Source organism: Sorex araneus, chromosome 5 (assembly GCF_027595985.1).
Source record: "Sorex araneus isolate mSorAra2 chromosome 5, mSorAra2.pri, whole genome shotgun sequence".
Taxonomy (NCBI): Eukaryota; Metazoa; Chordata; class Mammalia; order Eulipotyphla; family Soricidae; genus Sorex; species Sorex araneus.
Window position 1 is genome coordinate 141744598 of NC_073306.1, and position 19620 is coordinate 141764217.

Below are 19620 nucleotides of genomic sequence, written 5' to 3' on the forward strand. Positions count from 1 at the left end.
TGCATCCAAATTTAAAGAATTTGGTGGGCATTCAATGTTATTTAGTACCAAGACAAAGCTATTAGCAAAGTCCAAAATGTAGGACATTCTACAAGACATATGACCTCATTTATAAAGCAAATGAAAAACATGAAAAATGGGAGTCACTTCCATTACTAAAAAATTAAAGTTTTAACCAAAAATCCTTACGCATCAGTATCCAGTTCTAGAGACAAATAAATTTAGTTAAAATTGATACTGTGGGGCTGAGGAATAGCACAGCAGGTAAGATGCTTGCCTTGCATACAGCCAACCCACATCTGATCCCAGGCATCCCATATGGTTCCCTGAGCACCTCCAAGAGTGATTCTTGAGTGCGGAGCTAGGAGTAACCCCTGAGCATTGCCAGATGTGGTCCAAAAACTGTAGCACTGTCGTCCCGTTATTCATCAATTTGCTTGAGTGGGCATCAGTAACATCTCCATTGTGAGGCTTGTTGTTACTGTTTTTGGCATATCGAATATGCCACAGGTAGCTTGCCAAGCTCTGCCGTGTGGGCGGGATACTCTCAGTAGCTTGCTGGACTCTCCGAGAGGGACGGATAAATCGAACCCAGGTCGGACGCGTGCAAGGCAAACCTCCCTACCCACTGTGCTATCGCTCCAGTCCAGGCCCAAAAACAAAACCAAAAAGACAAAAATGTATAACGCAAAACTGGAGACATTCTTAAGACTGAATTCAAACTAGATTAAAGACTTTGACTCTAAAATATACCCAGAAGAGGCAGATCTCTCCCCCTGATATCTCAGAGGTAAATTCAATAATTCTACTACATTCACAAATAAAACAAGCAAATGGGACTACATTATACTAAACAGTTTATGCCCTGTAAAAGAAATGACAGCTAAAAGAAAAAGACACCCTAGAGGCCAGGAGATGGTACAGTGGTTGTTACTACAGTGTTGGGCATGAATCCAACCTAGGTTTGAAGCCCAGTACCATATTAATTTCCCAAACATCATAGTGCAGCCTTGGGGTGGTCCAAGCAGTCCCCAGCACTCCAGGACCAGAGCAGCATCACATCCTCAGTCCTTGTGTGGAATCACCACTAGTGATTGGTTGAGGATCACTACTGGAACCAATCAGACCTCCTAAGCATTGCTTGGAAGGGCAAAAAGAAAAAGATATCCTAATAATGGGAGAAAAATATCTGCATCTGACAGGGGGCTAATACCCATGGTATATATAGTACTCACAAAATTCAACAACAATCTACCAAAACATAAGAACTAAACAGACACTTCCTCTAAAAAGATAAACAATTGGGGGTTTAGTACAACAGGTAGGGTGCTTGCCTTGCATGCAGTAAACTCAGGTTTGATTCCTGGCATCCCATACAGTCTTCCAAGCACTGCCAGGAAGAATTCCTGAGTGTAGAACCAGGAGTAACCCCTCAGGGTTGCCAAATGTGGCCCCCCCAAAACAAAATATATATAGATGGCTAATAGGCATATAAAAAAAGTTATGGAGGCTGGAGCAATAGCACAGCGGGTAGGGTGTTTGCCTTGCACACGGCCGACCCAGGTTCGATTCCCAGCATCTCATATGGTCCCCTGAGCACCGCCAGGAGTGATTCCTGAGTGCAGAGCCAGGAGTAACCCCTGTGTATCGCCAGGTGTGACCAAAAAAAAAAAAAATTATGTCATCACTGGGGCTGGAGCGATAGCACAGCAGGTAGGGCGTTTGCCTTGCACGAGGCCAACCCGGGTTCGATTCCTGCATCCCTCTCGGAGAGCCCAGCAAGCTACCGAGAGTATCTCGCCCACACAGCAGAGCCTGGCAAGCTATCTGTGGCATATCCAATATGGTTCATGCACTCAGGAATTACTAGGAGAAATCCTGGTGGTGCTCAGGGGATCATATGAGATGCTGGGAATCGAACCTGAATAGGCCGTGCAAGGCAATCGCCCTACCTGCTATGTTATCGCTCCAGACCCCAAAAAGAATACTCTTATCAAAAAGGGAGAAAGTCTGGCAAACAAAGAAAAAGAAATCCTCTGGGGTCAGAACGCAGTGGCTAGGATCTGATCTCAGGCATTCCATGATCCCCCAAGCCCACCAGGAGTGATTCCTAAGTACAGAGTCAGGAGTAAGCCCTGAGCACTGCTGGATGTAGCCCAAACAACACACAAAAAATAGACTGGATATAGTACAACAAGGTCATTGCCTTGCACATGGCTGACCCAGACTCAATCTCTGGTAACACATATTGTCTCCAATCCCACTAGGCTCCACCTTATGATCCAGCAATTCTCTTCTAGCCATCTCTCCCAAGAACACAGAAACACTAAACCAGGGGCCAGAGCAACAGTAAAGTGGTTAATGTGTACACAATCAACCCAGGTTCAATCCCCAGCACCCTATATAGTCCTCCAAGCCTGCCAGGAATGATCCCTTAGCAGCTCAGGGTGTGCCCCCCCAAAAAAAAAAAAAGGATTCAAGGATACCTATAATTCAACTTATGGCATTAATTACAGAAACCAAGATCTAAAAACTATCTTAGAGCCCTAAGACAAAGGAATGGTTAAAGAAATGGGATTTTGGACCTACGCATTTCAGGTAGGGTGTTTACCTTGCACATGGCAACCCAGATTTGGCAGACCCAAGAAGGATCTCCAGCACCAACAGGGTCCCCTGAGGGCAGGCCAAGTGGAACCCTGAGGACAAGCAGCATCTTGATTCTCAGCATCCCATATGGTTCCCCTAGCACTGCCAGGAGTAATTCCTGACTGCATGAACCAGGAGGAACCCCTGAGCATCGCTGGGTGTGACCCAAAAAAAAAAAAAAGAGAGAGATTATACTGGTTAAGAGAATCATCATAAACCAATATGATATAAGCCAAGACACAACCTTTAATTGCATACTGCCAACCAAGGTTCAATTCTCGGCACCCCATGTAGTCTCCCAAACCCACCAGGAGTTACCCCGGAGCAGCACTGGGTATGGCAAAAAAAAGAAAATAAAAACAAACAACAACAAAGCACTAATCCAAAAGACCCAGACACACCTATATTCAACTTATAACACTACTTACAAAAGCCATTTTTTATTTTTGAGGTCACACCTGGTAGCACTCAGGGTTTATTACTCAGGACGCCATATGTAGTGCCGGGGACTGGACCAGGTCAGCAACATACAAGTCCCTTAAACTGCTGTACTATCTTTCTGAACTTGTCTTTGTTGTTGTTATTTATTTTATGTTGGGGCTACACGTAGGCCTTACTCCTGGCAGTGCTCAGGTGGACCATATGAAGTTCCAGGGATCAAACCCAGGTCGGCTAAATGCAAAGGCAAATGCCCTACCATTTGCGCACAGCATATGCTGTACTATCACTCCAGCCCCCAATATCTGCCTTTTTATACAACAAAAACAGTGATCTGATTCCATGCAGAATGAAGACAAGCTTATTTCAGAGACAATAGTGCACCTTGCAGGGAAATTCTTGAGTGTCAACACAGTATCTGATTCGTGAGTATACTCTCTTTTTCCTCTTTGGGTCACACCTGGCAATGCACAGGGGTTACTCCTGGCTGCACTCAGGAATTATCCCAGGCAGTGCTCAGGGGACCATATGGGATGCTGGGAATCAAACCTGGGTCGGCCACATGCAAGGCAAACACCCTACCCGCCATGCTACTGCTCCAGCCCCTCATGAGTATACTCTTCATCTAATATTAGACTCCATCATAAAAGTCAAATATAAAAACCTTTTTCTGAACTAAAAACCATCATCTGGCTCAGTGCACATCGGTGGCCCAAGTACTATCCCTAGCAGCACACCAGAAGTGAGCCCAAGCACTGAGCTGGGAGCATACCCTAAATATCACGGTTGGCCCCTAACAACAAAAAAAATTAATAAAAACATTATTCTTTACTCAGGAAGGAAGTTACCATGTGGACTACTCCCCATTTGGTCTTTGTTACCTTTTCTTCACACATTTTCTTCTAGATCATGCCCCCTCCCATTAAAGGCACAGGTCCAAAAGGCCTCTACTGCTTTCCTCCTCCACCCACACCCCACTCTGCCCTTCACAGCACAGAACACATCTGTGCCTCTCCCCTGCAACCAGGCTGATCTTCTCAAAGCCATCTAAGCCATTCCGCTATAGGACACAACAGAAATACATCATCCCATTAACAACAGTTACAATTTACCTCCCCAAGAGTTCCCTTTTATTTGTAATATACCAAAACACCTATTTAGAAACCCTTTTCAGCAAAGTGATGCTAAAAGTCCCTGTCCCTCCCAAAACTGAAGCCAAATCACAGGCCTACACAGAAAGATCCGCACCCCCCTCACCCTCCAGCCCAGATTCTGAGGTTCAGAAGGTACCCCAGCTCTCATTTGCCTCTGACCACTGGGTCCACCTTTTATGTTCTCTGTGCAGGTCCAGGCACAAAGAGTTCAGACAAACAGGCTATGAAGAGCTCTATGACACTGACATGCCCAAAGTCAACACCCCAATCAGACCTGATGGACAAAAACTGGCTTCTATGATATCTCAGATAATGCCAACAAAACTGGGATCATCTAGGGGGCTGGAGCAATAGCACAGCGGGTAGAGTGTTTGCCTTGCACTCGGCCGACCCGGGTTCGATTCCCAGCACCCCATATGGTCCCCTGAACACCGCCAGGGGTAATTCCTGAGTGCAGAGCCAGGAGTGACCCCTGTGCATTGCCGGGTGTGACCCAAAAAGAAAAAAAAAAAACCTGGGATCATCTAAACCAAGTCCAAGTGCCTAATTCTAAATACACTTTTCTTTTTTAATTAAAAAAAAAAAGTGTGAGTGATAATACAGCAAGTAGAACATATGCCCTGCACACAGCCAACCAGGCTCAATTCCTGGCACCCCATATGGTTCCCCAGAACCTGCCAGAAGTGATCCCTGAGCAGAGACAGGAGTAAGCCCTGAGCACTGCCAAGTGTGTCCCTCACAGGAAATAAAGGGGGAGCTGAAGAAACGGTATAGAAGGAAGGATGCTTGCCATGTATGCAACCAACCCAGGCTCAATTCCTGGCATCATCACATTTGATCCCAAGCACTGCACAGCCAGGTGTGTTCCCCAAATAAAACAAATATGGATATAAGAACCCATCCTTGGGGCTGGAGCAACAGCACAGCAGGTAGGGCATTTGCCTTGCACGCAGCCGACCCGGGTTGATTCCCAGCATCCCATATGGTCCCCTGAGCACCACCAGGAGTAACTCCTGAGTGCAAAGTCAGGAGTAACCTCTGTGCATCTCCGGGTGTGACCCAAAAAGAAGAAAGAAAAAAGAAGGGCCAAAGCAATAGTACAGAGGGTAGGGCACTTGCCTTCCACAAGGCCACCCCAAGTTTGATCCCTGGCATCCCATATGGTTCCACAAGCACCACCTGGAGTAATTAGTAATTTCTGAATGCAGAGTCAGGAATACATCCCGAGCATTACTGGGTATGGACCCCAAACCAAAAAATAAAAGAGAAAAAGGTCTCATAGAGGCAGACTGGTAGGTGGGAGCCCATGGGGCTCGTGAGGCCTGATGGAGCTAAGTGGATGCTGGGAAACGGGGCAGTGTTGAAACACTTAGAGAAGTCAGTGAAACAGCGGCTGGGGTGAATGTATCTCAGGGGCAGAGCACTTACTCTACAAGTAAGTACATGGCCTATGAGGAAAGAAAGGAGGAGGGTAAACAGGTATTCCTTCTTAACCTACATTAATGTATAATATATACTGTTTAAATTAGTATTCCTAATAAGGATTGTTGGCAACTGAAATATTCCTTAACAATTACTATTTTATACAACTCTTGAAAAATCAAACCTCACAACTATTACACCAAGGAACTGAAACAAAGCCTGGCCCTAAAACAACTTAAAATAACTTATTTTTCTCACATTAGGTTAAGAGCAGAACTAGTGACTGAAGCAAAGGCGCACTGGTCCTATTCAACATTAGTCCTTTCATGTGGTATGGATCCCATTTCTTCCTCTTTTCCTTACCTTTGACCAATTCCTCTATTTCACATGCCCCACCTATGCCTTCTCCAAACACAGCATCAAAGGAGAATGGGTGACAACCCAGCAATCTACACACAGATTCTTGTTTCCAAGATGACAAAGAAGGTAAACATTAAAATATAGGGGCCAGAGAAACAGTGCTACAGGTAAGGCACTTGCCTTGCATACAGCCAACCCAGGTTTAATATCTGGATTCCAAGGCCTATCAGGAGTGATTCCTGAGCACAGAGCAAAGAAAAAGCCGTGAGCACTATCAAGTGTAGCCCCTGGGGCTGGAGTGATAGTACAGCCAGCCAGGTAGGGCGTTTGTCTCGCACGCTGCCGACCTGGGTTCGATTCCCAGCAGCCCATATGGTCCCCCGAGCAGCATCAGGAGTAATTCCTGAGTGCAGAGCCAGGAATAACCCCTGAGCATCACCCGGTGTGACCCAAAAAGCAAAAAAGAAAAAAAAAAGTGTAGCCCCTGCCCCCAAAAAGCACCTCTACGTGTTTTGTTTTATTGGGGGGAAGACCAGCCACTCTGGGGCCTTAAAGTGGTATTCCAGAGGACCATGCTGAACCCAAAAATGATAGTTTGGGGTTTTTTGCTTTGGGGTCATACTGAGAAGTGCTCAGGGCTTACAACACCTAGCTCTGCACACTGTGATCACTCCTGGCAAGGCTGGGGAACCATATGTGAAGCTGGAGATCAAACCCCAGGTCAGCCGCATGCAAGGCAAGTAAGTGTCCTAACTGCTGTCCTATCTCTCCAACCCTGAAAGTAATATTATGCTTGAAAAGCATTCATGGGGTCAGAGAGATAGGACAGAAAGTGAGGCACTTGGGGCTGGAGCAATAGCACAGCGGGTAGGGCGTTTGCCTTGCACTCGGCCGACCCGGGTTCGATTCCCAGCATCCCATATGGTCCCCTGAGCACTGCCAGGAGTAATTCCTGAGTGCAGAGGCAGGAGTAACCCCTGTGCATTGCCGGGTGTGACCCAAAAAGCAAAAAAAAAAAAAAAGTGAGGCACTAGCCTTGCACGTGGCTACTCACCAACATCACAAATGGTCCCGAAATCACAGCCAGGCATCACAAAGTAAGGAATAGTTCCTGAATACTGTAGCATTTGGTGCCAAACTCACCCCTCAAAAATATTTTTGTCTCATAGTTACAAATGCAAAATTGTACTACTTTGGTCAATCTTTCAGAGCTTGGCATTCAATTATGTGCCCTAGAAATAATACCACTTTATTATATTATTTATTTTGGACTTGTTTGGGTTGTTTGTTATTTTAGGACTTGGGGGGGGCCACACCAAGCAGTGCTCAGGACTTATTCCTAGTTCTGTTCATGGATCGCTCCTGTGGGGCTGAGATGTCATATGTGATGCCAGAATGATACCCACCAGGAATAATCCCTGAGCATAAAAGTCAGAAGTTAGCCATGGGCACAGTCAGGTGTGGGCAAAAAAAAAGGAAAAAAATTATTTTAACTAACTAAGCCAGTTAGGATTCCAGTTCAACAGGCTATTAAGATCAGCCTAAGAATTCCAACCAGTCAATCAGCATCAGCGACAATGATTTGATATACTGCTGAGCAAAGTAAATTAATTTATTTCAGGTTCTCTGACCTCAACCATCCCTTCAAAAATGACCTGAACTGGGGCTGGAGCAACAGCACAGCGGTTAGGGCGTTTGCCTTGCATGCAGCCGACCTGGGTTCAATTCCCAGCATCCCATATGGTCCCCCGAGCACCGCCAGGGGTAATTCCTGAGAGCAGAGCCAGGAGTAACCCCGTGCATCACCAGATGTGACCCAAAAAGCAAAAAAAAAAAAAAAAGACCTGAACTTTCTGATGTAAGCCAGCACTGCTGAAGCATTACTATGATATAGGCACAGAGCAAATGAACCAAGGGTACTTCAAGTTCAGCTCTTCCCAACTCCTTTTTCTGTGAGACAGAAGGCCATCAAGCTCTTGGCCTCAGCGTCCCAGAAAGTGACACAGGTGTCTGAAGAACAACGAGCAACAGAGAACAAGAACTTCATAAGCTAAGCAGCCTGTTGAAATCTGCATTCATTTCACAATTTGTAGGAACACTGCAGGTTGCTAAAATCTGAAATCTTTGGCCACACAGGAAGCAGGCAAAGTTAGTTGCGGGAGGGTGGTGAGCTGAAGGCTGGCAGTCACCACCTGGGTCTGAGTTGTTCTGTACAAGCGGGCCAGACGATGAGGAAGGCAAAAGTGTTTACTTCAGTTCCGAAGCCTGCACACAAAGCAGATAGAAGATCTATGTCTGACAGAAGAGTATAGGAAGAAAAGCAGACCTATCTGAGTTTTCCAGAAACAACATGGAAAATCAGTCTAGATACAAGATGCAAGCTGGAAAACCTATCACTGATATTCTAAATTATGAAGAGAAGCTAACAGGTTATTTAAAATAGGACTAAATTCATTTCACTGTACGTAACAGATAACTACTTGAAGAATCTGCGCTTTTTTTTTTTTTTAAAGAATTCAGCTTTTATTTAGTAGGCGTTTTTTGTTTTGTTTTTGGGGCTTTTTGGGTCACACCCGGTGATGCTCAGGGGCTACTCCTGGCTCTTACACTCAAGAATTACTCTTGGTGGTGCTCAGGGGACCATGTGGAATGCTGAGAATCAAACCTGGGTCGGCAGCGTGCAAGGCAAACGCCCTACCCATTGGGCTATTGCTCCAGCCCTTAGTAGGCATTTTAAGAGTACCTTTTTTTTTTTTTTGAATCTACGCTGCCGACCTGGGTTTGATTCCTCCGCCCCTCTCGTAGAGCCCAAAAGCTACCGAGAGTATCACGCCCACACAGCAGAGCCTGGCAAGCTACCCGTGGCGTACTGGATATGCCAAAAACAGTAACAATAAGTCTCACAATGAGAGACGTTACTGGTGCCCACTCGAACAAATCGATGAGCAACGGGATGATACTGACAGTGACTTTTTTTTAAAAAAGTAAAATGGGTGAAATCATAGTACAGCGGGTAGTTTGATCCCTGGCACCACAAGGTCCCCAAATCCTACCAGGAGTGATCCCTGAAAACCATACTAGGTAGACCCAAAAATCGAATAAGAAAAAAATTTTTTTAAGTAAAATGATTTAAAATTCTACAGCAAGGAGGGGCCAGAGTATGTACAGCGGGTAGGGTGTTTGCCTTGCACGCGGCCAAGCTGGATTTGATTCCCAGCATCCCATATGGTCCCCTGAGCACCGCCAGGGAGTAATTCCTGAGTGCAGAGCCAGGAGTAACCCTTGAGCATTGGCAGGTGTGACGAAAAAAGAAAAAATAAATAAATAAATAAATAAAGAGCTGAGGTCTCTAGTCATGGGTAAAACTAATCAGTGTAGCTCCTCCGTTGGTGACAGAGTGAAACTGTCACTTTGTTTTCCACCAAGCTCAGTTTTTCTACACTGTTACCTTCGGATTCAAAAAGAAAGACACCTTTTACCTATCCATACCCCTGGAATGTTTTGGTTGATTGGTTTCTGGTAGTGTTCAGGAGTTATTCCTGGCTCTGTGTGCAGGGATCAGTCCTGGCAATCCTCAAGGCGATGTGGGGATCAGACTAGAGTTGGCCACATGCAAGCGAAGTGTCCTATCCCTATACTATCTGTCTGACCCACCAGTGGGATTCTAAAGGAAAACTGGAGTTGGTGAAGTAGGTTTGTTTTGTCTTTAACTTTTTTTTTTTTTTACTGAATCACCATGTTGAAAGTTACAAAGCTTTAAGGATTAAGTCTCAGTTGCATAATGCTCGAACACCCATCCCTCCACCAGTGCATGCATTCCACCACTTGTCTTTAACTTTTGACTTTGGGTTTTGAGCCACCCCTGGAGGTGCTCAGAGGCTACTTTTGGCTCTGGTCAGTGGACTTTGCAAGGCAGGAATTGAATCTAAGCTTTCAGCATACAAAACACACCCTACCCGCTGTGCTATTTCTCCAGTCCCAAGACCTCAGCTCTTTAAAGCTTTAAAACCGTAACACTTCAACTGCAATCATTACAATATTTTCCTGGCAATAATTTTTTTTTTTTTTTTTTTTTTACTTTTTGGGTCACACCTGGCAATGCACAGGGGTTACTCCTGGCTCTGCACTCAGGAATTACTCCTGGCCATGCTCAGGGGACCATATGGGATGCTGGGATTTGAACCCGGGTCGGCCGCGTGCAAGGCAAACGCCCTACCCGCTGTGCTATCTCTCCAGCCCCTCCTGGCAATAATTTTTAGAAACTAGTCATCATATCAAATTAACAAAACATAGATTAAAACTTGACTGGAGCGATAGCACAGCGGGTGGGGCATTTGCCTTGCACGTGGCCGACCCAGGTTCAATTCCTTCGATCCCTCTCGGAGAGCCCGGCAAGCTACCCATGGCGTATTCGATATGCCAAAAACAGTAACAAGTCTCACAATGGAGACGTTACTGATGCCCACTCAAGCACATTGATGAACAACAGGATGACAGTGCTTTAGTGCAGATTAAAACTCAAAGTGGGAACTGAAGAGATAGTATAACAAGTAATTTTCCTTGCACTTGCCTGACCTAGGTTCAATCCCTAGTACCATATATGGTTCCCCATCCATCAGTGCAGACCCAGTGTTAAGCCCTGCTAGGCGTGGCTTCAAATAACAACAAAAACAACAAAACTCCAGATGTGTATGTGTAGGATTAGTGTTGTATTACTCCATTCACACCAGACATCCTATAAGTGGAAAGGAATCATAGTTTTCCACTCTCTCCTAATTTCAGATTGGGAGTGAGGGCTGGGGAACACTATAGCGGATACAGCGTTTGCCTTCCACAGACAACATGGATTCAATTCCCGGCATCTCATATGGTCCCCAGAACTACCAGAAGCACAGAACCAGAAGTAAGTCCTGAACGCAGCCGGATGTGACCCATTGCCCCCCCCAAATTATTTTTCTAGATAGGAAGCAATGGCACTAATAAAAACAAAATACTTGGGCTGGAAGATAGAGAGATAGTATAGTGGGTAGGTTGTATGTCTTGCATGCCAACCCAGGTTCGATCCCCATAAGGAATGACTCCTGAGTACAGAGCCAGCAGTAATCCCTGAGTACTACTGGCTGTGGCCCAAGAACTAACTAACTAACTAAATAAATAAATAACACCTCCACAAACTGATTAAGCTGATTATTAAACATTGACAAATATACTTTTTTTTTTTGCTTTTTGGGTCACACCCGGCGATGCACAGGGGTCACTCCTAGCTCATGCACTCAGGAATCACCCCTAGCGGTGCTCAGGGGACCATATGGAATGCTGGGATTCGAACCCGGGTCAGCCTCGTGCAAGGCAAACGCCCTACCCGCTGTGCTATCACTCCAGCCCCCGAAAAATATACTTTTTACAAATTATCGCTAAATTTACCTAATTATAATCCACACACCCCCAATTCTTCTACACATGAGTGATAATGATTTATGGACATAGAATGACTATGAAAAAACATCAGATCAACATTTTTTTTATTGGTGTTTGGGCCACACCCAAGGGTGCTCAGGGCTTACTCCTGCTTTGTTTATAGGAGTAATCTATAGCTTTTTTGAGTTAACCCTTATCATTTCATGAAGCTCTGTGGTCAGTGGTGACCTATAGCTTTTTACCTTGAGTTAACTCTTATGGTTTCATGAAACTTTACACTGAATTAATACACAAAACTGCCAAAATGGAAAAAAAGAAAAACTGTCAAAATGACAATCAAGTAGGCTCTCAATATTCTGAATTTGAGGGGGATGGAGAATAGTACTGGGGTTAAAGCACTCGCCATATGTACGTGGCCAATCCCAAGCACTGAATATGGTCTCCCAAGCACCACCAGGAGTGATTCCTGAGCACAGATCCAGGTGTAGCCAGACGAGTGTGGCCCAGAAATAAACAAACAGGGGCTAGAGAGACAGCACAGTGGGTAGGGTGCTTGCCCTACATGTGGACGACACAGGTTTGATCCCCAACATCTCATATATTCCCCAGAATCACCAGGACTAATTCCTGAGTGGAAAGCCAGGAGTACCCACCCCTGGGCATCACTGGGTGTGGCCAAAAAAAACAAAAATGAAACAAAAACATAACACACAAAAATATTCTGGGGGGCTGGAGCGATAGCATAGCGGGTAGGGCTTTTGCTTTGCACACAGTCAACCCGGTTCAATTCCCAGCATCCCATATGGTCCCCTGAGCACCTCCAGGAGTGATTCCTGAGTGCATGAGTTAGGAGTAACCCCTGTGCATCGCCAGGTGTGACCCAAAAAAAGCAAAAAATAAATAAAAATTTAAAAATTAAAAAAAGTTTAAAAAGCTAAAAAAAAAATTCTGTACTTGAATGAAATAGCATATAAATATGCCCATGTGCCAGGCTGAAAATACTAAAACTCAGTTATTTAGAATCCAAAGGTACTCTTCAGTAAGAAAACGTTTTACTCGCTGCTATCATTTCACAAGTCATAGAGACTTTTAAATTAAAGTGCTTGAATTCTTCTGCAGTTTCATTTAGAAATTTTACTTGTACTCCTTTTAATCATAGGGATAATTCTGTTTCTGAGCACAAAAAGTATTTCAGCAAAAGGGGCAACTCATCACTGCATACAGACTGGAAAGAGCTGTAGTAATCAAAGGCCATAAGCACAAACAGCAACTACTAGGAACTAATGTAATCCTGTCCTTTAGTCTCTGCTGACTTGCCTGACCTCTCTCCCCCAATGTTTAAGGTGTGAATAAGCAAATAATGCTGATTTATCACTTGCTCCAATGACCAGTGAAGGAAAACCAGAAGTAGCAATCCAGTTTGATAACAAAAATCACTGAAGGTGTAGACATTAATAGGAAAGTAATCTTGGGGCCAGAGATAGTACAATAGGGCACTTGCCTTGCATATGGCCAGTATGGATTTGATCCCCCAGACCCAGATGGGTCCCCCAGTCCCACAAAGAGTTATCTCTGAGCACTGCCATTTTTGGACCATAAACAGAAACAAGTTACAGTAACACCACAGAAAGTTTCACCCAGAAGATTTCACTCTAAGCTTCTGTCCTAAGTATGTTGGCCACCATTATCAATGGTTAGGAGGTAAGGGTAAGGAGGGAAGAGGGGTGGGAATGGTGGGGGCGGGGCAGTTGTCCTCAGTTTTGAACATACCCAGAGGTGCTCCAAGACTACTCTGGAGCAGCTGAAAAGACCAAGTGGTGCTGGGGACTGAACCCACAGCTCCTCTATGCAAAGCATGCACTTCATCCAATCCTTCAAACCATCCCTCCAGCCCTAATATCCAGATTCTGGAGCTGGAGAGAGTACAGAGGTTAAGGTACACGATGAACAGTTACATCACCAGCACTACATAGGGTACCCTGAGTATTAACCAGGAATAATTCCTGAGCACAGCCAGGAGTGGTCCCTGAACACTGCCAAGTATGGCCCAGCAAAGCCAAATAAGTAAATGTCTAGAATTTTACAAGTTAACTATAGGGACTTTCAAATCTGCTTGCAAGACTCCTAGTTTGGGGCCACAGATAATACAGGGGGTTACGGCATTTGCCTTACATGTAGCTGACTCCATTCCAGCACTGCATGGTCTCCTGAACAACACTGGGTATGGCTCAAACCCCCACCCCATAAAGAAAAAATGATTCCACATACTTTGAATATACAAGCTATGATAAGCTATGCAGCAAAGGAACATAGCATCTTCTAGCTTATATTAAGACAGACATCAAATGGTGAGGCAGAAACTACATACATGGTAAAATTTCATAAATGAAGTAATACAAAAACATGGACCGAGGAAATAGTTTAAGGGGCTGGAGCACACACCTGGCATGCACAGACCCCAGATTTGGACCCCACCACCAAATGGCCTTCATAGTACCCCTACCCCAGCAAAAGAGCTTCAAAACCATAAAAAGAATGTAAAAGAGGGGAAAAAATATTCAGAAAATACTGACTTACAAAAAGATTTGAAAGAACAGAATATTTTCAGGGGTAAAAATCTTTAAAAGCATGTTCAGAGAATAATCATTAAGGGAACAAAGTCTGTATCAAATTGGTCACTACCTTTTTATCCCTTTGAGCTCTGACAAAACAAAGCTTATGGAATTCTGAAAACTAAACGTTCCCAATTTTAAGATGTTTCTTAAAAAAAAATTATAATCTGTTAGTCTGCTTTACTAAAAGCTGAAATATGGGGCTGAAGCGATAGCACAACAAGTAGGGTGTTTGCCTTGCATGCGGCCGACCTGGGTTAGATTCTCAGCATCCCCATATGGTCCCCTGAGCACCACCAGGAGTAATTCCTGAGTGCAGAGCCAGGAGTTAACCCTTGTGTAGTGCCGGGTGTGACCCGAAAAGAAAAAATAAATAAATAAATAAAAGCTGAAATAACCAACTCACAAATGATAGCAAATTTAAGGCATTTTTTAAAATGTTTTATTTTATTAAAAAAAAAAAAAGAAGTTTCAGGTTGTGGGGCCACAAGCAGTGGTGCTCAGTACCAAGCAATGCTAGGGTCAACCAGGGCTAGCTTTATGCAAGGGAAGCTCCTTAACACTTCTATTCTCTCTCCAGTTCTTATGTGTACTAAAGAGTTCTTAAGCAAATCAGACTTCATTCAGAACATGGGTTGGCCTTTCCACTATGATAAACACAAGTGTAAATCAAAAAGTCCCACCTGCAAGCAGGTAGAGGTGGGGGGAGGGCGGAGGTAACAGACACACAGCTGTCTGTGCTCCCATTTCTCCTAGCCACAACTCCATAAGGCAGAAGGATCACTAAGGAAGTAATTCTGGGAGCCAGCAAGGTAGAGAGCATGCCTTGCCTTTCAATCCCTGGCACAGCATGATTCCTCAAGCACCTCCAGGAAAGGCAGGTAGGGCCTTGCCTTATGTGTAGCTGACCCAAATTTGATCCCTGATACCACATATGGTCCTCCAAGCCCTGTCAGGAGTGATCCCTGGGTGCAGAGACTGAAGCCGTAAGTATCACCAAGTGTGGCCTCCCCAAAAAAATCTTTTAGAGACAATTCTAGAAGTCTAATTTTCCTGCTTTATACCCTCCAACTGCTTCCCACTGTTCTCAAATGAACACTGCAGGTCTCAGGTACTTTGGAAAATACTCAAGCCAGTATATTACGTTTTTTTTGTTGTTTTTTTTTGTTGTTTTTTTGGGTCACACCGGTGATGCACAGGGGTTACTCCTGGCTCTTCACTCAGGAATTACCCCTGGCGGTGCTCAGGGGACCATATGGGATGCTGGGATTAGAACCCGGGTCGGCCGCGTGCAAGGCAAACGCCCTACCTGCTGTGCTATTTATTGCTCCAGCCCCCACATATTACGTTTTTGATTTAGGGGGTTGTTTGGAGATTTTTTTCTTTAGTTTTTTTGTTTGGTTTTGAGGCCATGCCCCGTGTTCAGGGCTTACTCCTGGCTCTGCACTCAGGTATCATTCCTGGCAGGGCTCAGAGTGGGGTGCCGGGAATAGAATTCAGGTCAGCCACATGCAGGGCAAGCAAGTACCTTACCTGCCGTACTATCACTGTTGGATCCTTTGCTAGTGAAGAATTTTTATATTTGCTTTTGTTTATGTATTTTGTTTTTAGGCCATATCTGGCAATGATCAGAGGTTAATCCTCATTCTGCACCCAGGAATTACTCCTGGCAGTGCTCAGAGGATCATATGAGATGCTGGGGATCAAACCTGGGCCAGCTTGCAAGGCGAAAGCCCTACCCGCTGTACTTTCCCTCTGGCCTCTATATCTGTTAATGAAAGCAAGCAAAAATTGTTTGTTTGGGGATCACACATCTTATAGTGTCCAGAGACTATTCCTGGCTGTGTGCTTAGGGGACCATGCAGTGCCAGGAATCAAACCTGGAACTCCCATATGCAAAGCATGTGTTCAGCCCACTGGAAGTAACTTTTATATAAAAAAGGAAGGTGCAAGGTGTCCTCAGGTGTGCCTTTATACCTGAGGTTAGAGAAATTTTACTGTATACCTCTACTGTATACCTAGGCTCAGGCAGTACATGGAAGTTACAAATTGAAAGAGGCTGGAACAATAGATAGCAGTGTGTAGGGCACATGCCTTACAAGCAGTCAACCTGGGTTCCATGCCCAGCATCCCATATGGTCCCCCAAGCACCACCAGAAGTAGTTCCTGAGTGCAGAACAAAGAAAGAGCAATCCCTGAACATCAATGAGTATGACTCCAAAAGACCCCCAGACAAAGCCCCAAAAAAAGTTGCAAACTGAAAGGATCTCACCCACAAGGAGCTTCTAATTCTTAATGCTTGATCACTGGTGCTAAGTACAGAGAAACACACAGCACAACCTCAGAAATTTAGGCAAGGTGGGTAGCATACTTTCAGAGCATCCTTGTTCCCTTCTCCAGGAAAGAGCAGCCAGGGCAGCCAGCAGAAGGGTGCAAAGGCACAGCGGGGTGGGAAGGTAGTTCCAGAAGGAAGGGACCCGAGTAACAGGACAGTAGGGAGGGCTTTGTCCAGCACGGTCCCGGGTTCTAATCCCAGCACCCCAGAGTTCCCAGAGCCTGCCAGGAGTAATTCCTAAGTGCAGAGCCAGGAGTAAGCCCTGATCATGGCTGGGTGCGGTCCATTTAAAAAAAAAACAGTATGAACTGAATCATCTTTCTGTTCCTAAAGAAGAAATTTATGTTGGGGGAGACAAGTCCAATCCCCTCAGTAGAATTACCTTCCTTCTTTGATTAAGAGAACCTGGCTACTTCCTGTCTTATTCTCAAACCTCTAGTGACAACATTTATTTTCTTTTTTTCCTTTCTTTGGTTTTTGAGCCATTCCTAACGTGCTGGTGGAACCATACGCAATGCTGAGGATCACACCAGTCAATCACATGCAAGGCAAGCACCTGAACCCCTGTGCCATCTCTCCAGCCCCAAGAACATTTATTTTCTAATCAAGAGGACTCTAGAAAAGGAAAAGCTCCGGAGAACTCAAGATGCACACTAATGAAGAAGAAAAAGTCTTGGCAGGGCAGGTGAGGGAGATTTGGAGGATGTCACAATACCACCTCCATTAAAACCTAAAAGAGCAAAACGTCTCATCTGAACAAAATGAGATTAAAATCAGGTCTGGTGAGCTTAACCTTCTCTGAAGTCAGTGCCTCACTTACTGCGTACACTAAAATCAGTTCTTACAGAAAAAGAGAAGCTTTACCAGGCATCAAATTTTACAAAAGAGCATAAGCACCAAAACCTGTAATTTTGTTTTTAACAATATGTTTTTCACGAACATGGTGGGTGTTTGTTTTCTTCTCTCGACCAGGAAAGGGTTGAGTCCACTATCTACAAGACACCAGGATTTTCCTGGTAGTTTACCAACCTGGAAAGAAAACCCTTAAACATGACATAACTCTGCCAGAGTGCAAGCATTATGAAATCAGATTTAAACTTGTGTCTTGGGGCAGGAGCGAAAGTACAGCACAGCGGGTAGAGCGACTGCCTTGCACGCAGCCAACCAGGGTTCCGTCCTTAGCATCCCATATGGTGCCTGGAGCCTGCCACGAGATTCCTGAGTGCAGAACAAGGAGTAACCTGTGAGCATCGCTGGGTGTGACCCAAAGACCAAACATAAATAAAATTTGTGTCTTTAACATTAGGATAATTCAACACAATTTTAAGTAACAGCTATAGACTATCATAAAGATAACTAAAATTAGATCTAAATTACAATCCTACAGCTATCACTCCATACAGTATGATCTCCAGCAAGATACTGTCAACTTTTGTGTTTGTGTAAAATGTAGTAAACGCAGTAAATGTTCCAAGGCTCCTTTTCCTTCCACTGCTAGCCCTAGCAACATTAAACAAAAAACGAGGTTCTAGGGCCGAATGGATCCTACAGCTGGCCCTGGTTTGCTACCTAGCACTATGTGGTCTCCTCACATGAAAGCCCAGGACAGTGTGGCCGCCCTCCCAAAAACTCTCCCTCTCTGACAGGTGATTTCCGCTCCTCTTCTACAAAACATGTTAAAATGAAGCTAAGAAGCTTTCATTCCTTCAGCATCACCTATTTCCCTCTCCGGCTCAAATCAAATACAGTGTAAGTCCTTGCTTCAAATTCAGATAAACGCTGTGTCCTGGAACCAGCTTTCTCCAGACACAGGCGACCGAGCAGTCAGCGGACACATAATACACCCTGGCAAACACAACACAACTATTCGCAACAGCACTGGTGGAAACAGCATCCACCCGGACGGTCCTCTTAAGGAAGTCCAACAGCCTTTCCACCCGACACGGCAGGCCGACTCCCTCGCCTGACTTCAACTTTTCTGAGTGCAGTGGCCGCCGGGGTTCGAGCCGGGGCGTGCCATACGGTTCCCGGGCCGGGCCCGAGGACGCCCTGAGCACCGCGGGGTGTGGCCCGCGAGCCCTTCGGAAAACAAGACCCGTAAAACTTCCCCAACTCCGGCACGGAACGCAGCGGCTCGCGAACAGGTGCAGGTCTCCGAGGGCGGCCGGCGGCGCGGCCGCGAGGAGAGGCCGCCGGCCCGGGGCGCGAGCGGGACCCCCGGGGGTCCAGACGCGCCGACGGGCCGCACCCGGGCAACTCGGGCCAACTTGGGCCGGCCGGGCGCCGGGCGGGCGGAGGCAGAAGCGCGGCGGCCGCGCGGGTCGGGGCTGGGCCGGCGGGGGGCGCGGGGCCCGGCCTGCCCGGCCCGCGGGCGGCGCTCCCACACCCACCGGCCGACTTCCCGCTTCCTGGTGCGGGTGCGGGGCGAGGCGCCGCAGTGCGGGCCCGCGACGCCGCGCTCCCGCCCGGGCCCGGCCCGACTCGGGGCCGCCCGCCCGGCCCGGCGCGGCCCCACGGCGGGCCCCGAGCCCGCCCCCGCCCCGGCCCCGGCCCCGGCCCCAGCCCGCCCGGCGCCCCCCGCCGCCGCGTCCTCCGGGAAGATGGCGGCCCGGCGGGCGGGCGCGACGGCGGTGGCGGCGGGCGGGGGGCGCCGAGGGGGCAGCGCCCGCCGCGCTCACCTGTCAGGCCGCCGCCGCCGCCGGGGCTCCGCCGCAGCCCGGTGCCCGGCGACCGCGCGTCACGCGGGACGGGCCGTGAGGAGGGGCGGGAGACGCGCGCGGCGGCCCGGCGGGCGGCGGAGGCGGGCGCGGCGGGCGGGCGGCGGCGGCGGCGGCTCCTTCCCCTTTCGGGCCCGAAAATGTCTCAGCCTCGAGACTCCGGCGCCCCAACGCTCCTTCCCGTTCGCATGAGAACACACAGCTCCCGCTTCCGGGGCCCGGCGGAAGTCCCGCCCCGCGCGCCCGCGCGGCCCCTGCGCTCGCGCGCTCACCCGCGCGGCCCGGCGACTGGCACCCGGCGGCCCGGCGGGCCGCACGTCACCGCGGCGCGGGGCGCTGATTGGGCGCGCGCGCGCTGCGCCCGCCCCCGGCCTCACGCCTCTCCGCGCGCGCGCCCCCGGCCGACGGCTCCCGCGATTGGCCCGCGCGCGCACGCCGCCCCGCCCCGCGGACGCCGCTGCCGCGCCGTGATCGCGCAGCCGCGCCCGGGCGTCCCCGCGGTCTCCAGCCGCCTGCCC

General features: G+C 47.3%; 1 protein-coding gene across 3 annotated transcripts in view; it reads right to left on the reverse strand.

Moving 5' to 3' along the window:
• Window positions 1-19311, reverse strand: part of LARP4B (La ribonucleoprotein 4B) — a 71466-nt gene extending 52155 nt beyond the window's left edge. The window contains exon 1 of one of the 3 annotated variants that reach the window (XM_055138400.1): window positions 19064-19311. The gene's annotated coding sequence lies outside the window, so the exon portion shown is untranslated. Of the gene's footprint in view, window positions 1-17414; window positions 17434-19063 lie in introns of those variants that run through there. The other 2 variants (XM_055138402.1, XM_055138401.1) reach the window with 2 other exon arrangements.
• Window positions 19312-19620: the final 309 nt, after the last annotated feature.